Genomic DNA, 6,000 nt, shown 5'->3' on the forward strand with positions numbered 1-6,000 from the left:
GATCTTGATTGTTCAATGATTTATGTGGTTAAATGATTTTAATTAATCATTTCATTCTATCCATATATCTATGTATGTCAGAACAGATGTTCATGTGCTTGTCTCTAGATTTTGTGTTATTGATGCATGTCTATGTGTATTGATGTTATAGATTTAGAGATTGTCAAAACATAATACTTAATGGAATGCTCTTGTGATTTTCTTGATGGTTTATACTTATTCCTTGAGGGATTGTGCCTCTCCCTTAGTTTATTTTCATGCTAGTAGTGTAGATGTAGTGTAGTTGTAGTGTAGTGTTAAATAGGAGGACAATCCATGCTTGTTGTTTGATGATCCATACTTTTGAATACAAGTAGCATATGTCTCTAACTTTGTGTTGTATTTGGAATGTGAGCTTAATGAAAGGATTAATGACTTGTTTTGATCTATTGTACCTTTTACATATTGTTTAGACAATATATGCTTCATTGCTTGGATATATTGTGCCTTTCACATGATGTTTAGACAATACATGCTTAACTAGTCATCCTTGCTTGTTGAATCAACCGAACACACACACACACCAATATTGCAACACACCATTTGCCCTCACTAGTCACTTGTCAATGGTATAGAAATGCATTGCTTGGTGGTGATCTCTAAACCCCAAGACTATTCTCTCTCTTATTTGCTCTTAGTTGCATTCTTTTGTTATCATTTAGTTTAATTTAGTTGCTCTCTAGTCTAATCAACCAACCAACCAATTGTTTGATCACTCGACCTACTAGCCCTAATAGCGATTCCACAACCTTGTTCGACCATCACAACCCCTTGGGACGATCCCTGCTCACCCTAGCTATATTTATAATGAAAGGTAGTAGTAGCTTCTATAAATGTAAAACTTGGGCCTCGCCTTAATGCACACTCTCTAAGCTTGTGGTAGGACGATGACCACCACCACCAATTTTTGGCGCCGTTGCCGAGGATTGATTTGATTTGGCAACGTCAGAATTGTGGAATCAATTAGGATTAGTACTCTTTTGATCAAGTCTTTACTTTATTTTTATTTTTCTTTTTGGTTAATTATTGTGTTGTACTTACTTGACTAGGTGCATTGTTGGAGAGGAAGTAAGCAAATGAGCATTCAAGCAAAGCAAAGAAAGTAAAAAGCTAAAAATTTAAAAAATTTGCTAAGCTAAGCTTTAAATTTGGAGTTGAAGTGCTAAAGGACCTTTGTGAGACTTTCTTTACTCAATCCCTTAGACAAATCGTGAGCCCGGGTGGAGGCATTCTCATTTATTCTTTGCATCATTGTTGTTAAAGCACGGGAGTATGAATTAAGTGTTTGTGGAAGAAGTCTAATTGCATTGTTGTGAAGGCATAGTGTTTGTCATTCTTTGTGCTTGTTGTGTTTTGCATTGTGCATGCATGGACGTCATTCATTGAGACCCACTCTTGTCCCTTTAGATTTGCATCTTGAATCAATTGTTAGAAATCCTAAGGGAAGAGGAAGTTCAAATAGAACCAATCTATCAATGGATGACTATAATAATGATCATGTTGAGGACCTTGGTCACATAGACCAACAAGGTATACTTCATCCAAATGTGCATCATGAGAACATACAAGTACCATTAGGCATGCCTAGGCCATACATTCACCAACCACCACAACAACAAGGCCAAGTTCCATATGGAATGCCAAGGCCAATGTATGCTCCACAACCTCCCATCATCAATCAAGGAATTCAAAACCAAGGTGTTTATGTTGCACCTCAAGTAGCTAATCCACCTCTTGCTTTAAGAGACCATTATGTGCCTAATGAGTATAATGCACCTTCATGCATCTAATTGCCTCCATTTAGAGCACATCATTATGAAATTAAGCCACAAACCATTCAAATGCTTCCTAACTATCATGGACTTCCAAGTGAAGAACCTTACAAGCATTTGGATGAGTTTCTTGAAACATGTTCCACCGTAAAATATACGGACATGCCGGAAGAGATCTTAAAACTTAAACTTTTTTCATTCGCCTTAAAAGACAAGGTAAAGTATTGGTTTAACAATCTTAGGCCTTTTTCAATCACTTCTTGGGCAAAAATGCAACGAGAGTTCTTGAAGAAGTACTATCCGGTTTCAAAAACCAATGCTATGAGAACTTCAATTAGAGAATTTACACATGGGGATGGAGAAACGTTTCATGAGGGATGGGAACGCTTCAACGAGTTGCTTAGGAAGTGTCCACATCATGACATGCCCAAATGGCAATTAGTTCAATATTTCTTTGAGAGCTTATCGGACAATTATAAGGGTATGGTTGATGCTTCCATGGGTGGCTCATACATTGATAGGCATGAGGATGACGTGTGGCGTCTTTATAAGAGCATGAGTGAAAATTCTTTGCATAGAACATTATCATCCAAGCATGGTAGAAATTCACAAGGTAGGAAGAGTGTTGGCTTACATCAAGTCGACCATTCAGATGAAATAGCCGCCGAAATGAAGTTTTTATCTCAAAGGTTTGATCAATATTTGATTAACCAAAACTCGGTGAACCAAACATCTTCCTTCCCTAACCATTCTCATCGTGCATCAAATGAAACATGTATGACTTGTTCTAGTGTTCTTCATTTTACGTCTCATTGTCCTCACGGACAAGTGCAAAATGAACCTAATGAACAAGTCAATACAGCTTTTGTGAACCAAGGGAACAATCCTTATGGTACTCATTATAATCCAAGTTGGAGGAATCATCCGAATTTCTCTTGGAAAAACTAAGGAGAGGGCTCAAACCCTTCCCAAGGCGGTTTTCAAGGGAAGTACACTCCACCTCCACTTCAAAACCAAATATCCCAAGGTTATAAACCTTATCAATCACATGGGAATCAATTTGCTAATTTTCATTTTCCCAACCAATCTTATTCCTAAGAAAATACTAGAAGTCCCGCCTTTGAAAAAAAAGTTTTAAATGCTTTGGGCACTTTAGAGGCTAATACACAATTACTCCATTCTCACTTTCAATCTATTGTGAAGCTAGAAACCCAAGTAAGGCAAATAGCAAACACTCTTAATGTAAAAGAGAAAGGAAAAATGCCTATTAATGTCCCACCTAAGCAACAATGTGTTGTGAAAACCCATTCCTCATCGGAAGGCCACACCATTGAACATGTTAATGCGGTGACTACCTTGCGGAGTGGTAGGGTTATGGACAATTAAGTAGAAGTGTCCAATGAAGAGAGTGAACCGGTGCAACCTCAAGTTATCACCCGTCCCGTTTCACATCCTATTCCTCCTTCATTACATATACATGATCTTGTGAATGAGAAAGTCTTGAAAAATGTGTTTGAAAAAGAAGTTTTGAAAAATGATGTTGAAAAAGTTTTACTGAAAAATGATTTGAACAAAGTGATTTGAAAACTTCTTGTATTGAAGAGAGTTCAAAAGAAAATTCTGAAAAAGTGTTTGAAAGAGTTCCATTTCCAGATGCCTTAAAAGGGTCCATTTTGAAGGAAAAGCAAAAGCCAAAAACCAATGAAATTATGGAAATGTTTAGGCAAATAAAAGTTAATCTTCCACTTTTGGATGCAATCAAGTAAATTCCGGCTTATGCCAAATTCTTGAAAGACTTGTGCACCCAAAAGCAGAAGAACAAGAGCCAAGCACCAAGGAAAGTGGTTTTGACCGAGCAAATAAGCTCAATTTTGCAACATAACACTTTGCCAAAGTTTAAGGACCCCGGTTCACCTACTACTTCATGCATCATTGGTGATAATATCATTAATCGGGCTCTTCTTGACTTAGGAGCAAGTGTTAACCTTCTTCCATACTTGGTTTATGTCAAATTTGTCCTAGGTAAATTAAAACCGACGTCGGTAGTTTTGCAACTTGCCAACCGATCTATCAAGAAGCCTAGGGGTGTCATTGAGGATGTTTTGATTAAAATTGATAAATTCTTCTTCCCGGTTGATTTTGTTGTCATAGACACAGAACCGGTCCCCAATCCGAAAAACCAAATTCCCGTTATCCTTGGCCGTCCTTTCTTGGCAACCGCTAATGCCAATATCAATTGCAGGATGGGGATAATGAAGATCTCATTTGGCCACATGAAGGTGAAGTTAAATATCTTCAATCCCACACCCAATTCATTTGACAAATATGAAGGAGAGGTTAATGTTATAAATAAATGTCATGATCTTCATTGTCAAGGAAGTGAGCTTTTGTGTAAGACCAAAACTTCAAAGGGATCATCTTCAACCTTGCATTCTCAAAGTGTTGTTTCAAATTCTTACTTTGAAAGGGCATGGAAGCCCAAAGGTTGTGATTGCATAGACAAATGATCAAATGTTTCTTTTGAGCTTAATCCAACAAGTTCTTCAAAAAACCATTTGTTGGGTGGAGTTCAAAGCATCTATCACCCCCAACAAGGTGGGGATGCATTATAAGATCTTTGATCCGGGCTAAAAGAGCCCAATGTCTTGCTAGAGACGTTAAAGACTAGCAAAAACATTTCGTAGGGTGTCAATACCCTATTCCTCCCTCATTTCTATCTTAAATTTCATTTCTTGCGAAGTCTAGATATTTGTTTTTGGTTCATATGCATTGATAGGAACTGTGATTAGGATTGCATGAATTTTTGTGTTGTGATTGAGCATTTTGCATAAGTTTGATCGATCTTAAATGAGAGTTTGATCTATCGAACTTCCACCTGCATCCAACACTTATAAAATTTTTGACCTGCATCCACCTGCATCCAAATCACCTCTCTGTCCCATCGTTTGAACTAATTCTCAGATCGATCAGAAGACCTTAGATCGATCCAACTTCAAAGTTTGATCGATCTCGTGCTCCAACACTTAGAAAATTTTGAGCCTGCATCAACTTGCATATTTCAGCTCTCTGACTCACCAATCGAAAACATTTCAAGATCAATCTGAAGTTCTTCGGTCAATCGAATATTAAAATTCGATCGATCTCAAGTTCCAACACTTAGCCAATTTTCTGAGCCATAAACCTGCATATTCTTACTCTCTGTCTGATCGGTCGAACTCTTATTCTAATCGATCTCAGTTCTTCATTTCATTATTTTGACTTTTCAAATTTCAAAATCCAAAAATATTTTCATTTTTATTTTATTTTATTTTATTTTCATTTCATTTCATTTTATTTTATTTTTCAAAAAGTTTTCAAAAATACAAAAATATTTTAGTTTATTTAGTTTTTAATTATTATTATTTATTCAATTAAAAAAAAAAAAAAAAGAAAAAAAAAAAGAGAAAAGACAAAGTTCGATCGATCTCAGTTGAGGTTCGATCAATCGAACTCTGTCGGAGATGTTTTTAAAATAGAAACCGAGAGTTGTGAGATCGATTACAAAGATCGATCCAACTTTCTCAAACTCTAACCCCCCTTCTCTCTTTCGTTATCGCCACAGTGCACTCTCCATCTTCCTCATCTCCGGTGACACCTCCGGCGACATCAAGCTCACCCCGAATCTCACTCTCTCTTCATCTCCACTTCTCTCTTCGGTTGAGGTAAGATCTAAGGCTTCATTTAGGTTTTGAAGCTTAGATTTTATAAATAGATCCTTTACATGTTCAATCCATGCCATTTTTATGATAAATCTGCCATTGATGAGCTTCGAAACACTGAGTTTATATATGTATATATGTGTATATGCTTTGTATATATTTGTGTATTTAGATTCGTTTTGGGAGTATGGGCCTTGTTTGGGTGATGGTAATTGATTATTTGTTGTGTTGATGGGCCCACGACCATGTCGTGAAGGCCCCGTGCCATCCACGTCACAGATCTGTGACTTTTCAGTTTTCATCTTCGCACAATTCGATCGATCAAACTTCTATCTCAAATCGATCTTTAGAGATCGATGGAACTTAGTTTTTTAAATTTCTCAGATCGATCAAAGTTTTGAGATCGATCTCAAACCTTTTTGTGATCGATCGAACTTCACAGATCTCATACACACACTTCATTCATCATGCATTATGTTCATGTTATCTCA

At 36.9% G+C, this 6,000-nt stretch overlaps 1 pseudogene; it reads right to left on the bottom strand.

Annotated features, from left to right (window-relative positions):
* Nucleotides 1–2,137: 2,137 nt before the first annotated feature.
* Nucleotides 2,138–2,236, bottom strand: LOC132280524 (small nucleolar RNA R71; annotated as a pseudogene).
* Between the last annotated feature and the right edge of the window lie 3,764 nt (nt 2,237–6,000).

Source organism: Cornus florida, unplaced genomic scaffold (assembly GCF_030987335.1).
Source record: "Cornus florida cultivar Cherokee Brave unplaced genomic scaffold, ASM3098733v1 CherokeeBrave_3.0.0_Hap2_Chr10, whole genome shotgun sequence".
NCBI classification, from domain to species: Eukaryota; Viridiplantae; Streptophyta; class Magnoliopsida; order Cornales; family Cornaceae; genus Cornus; species Cornus florida.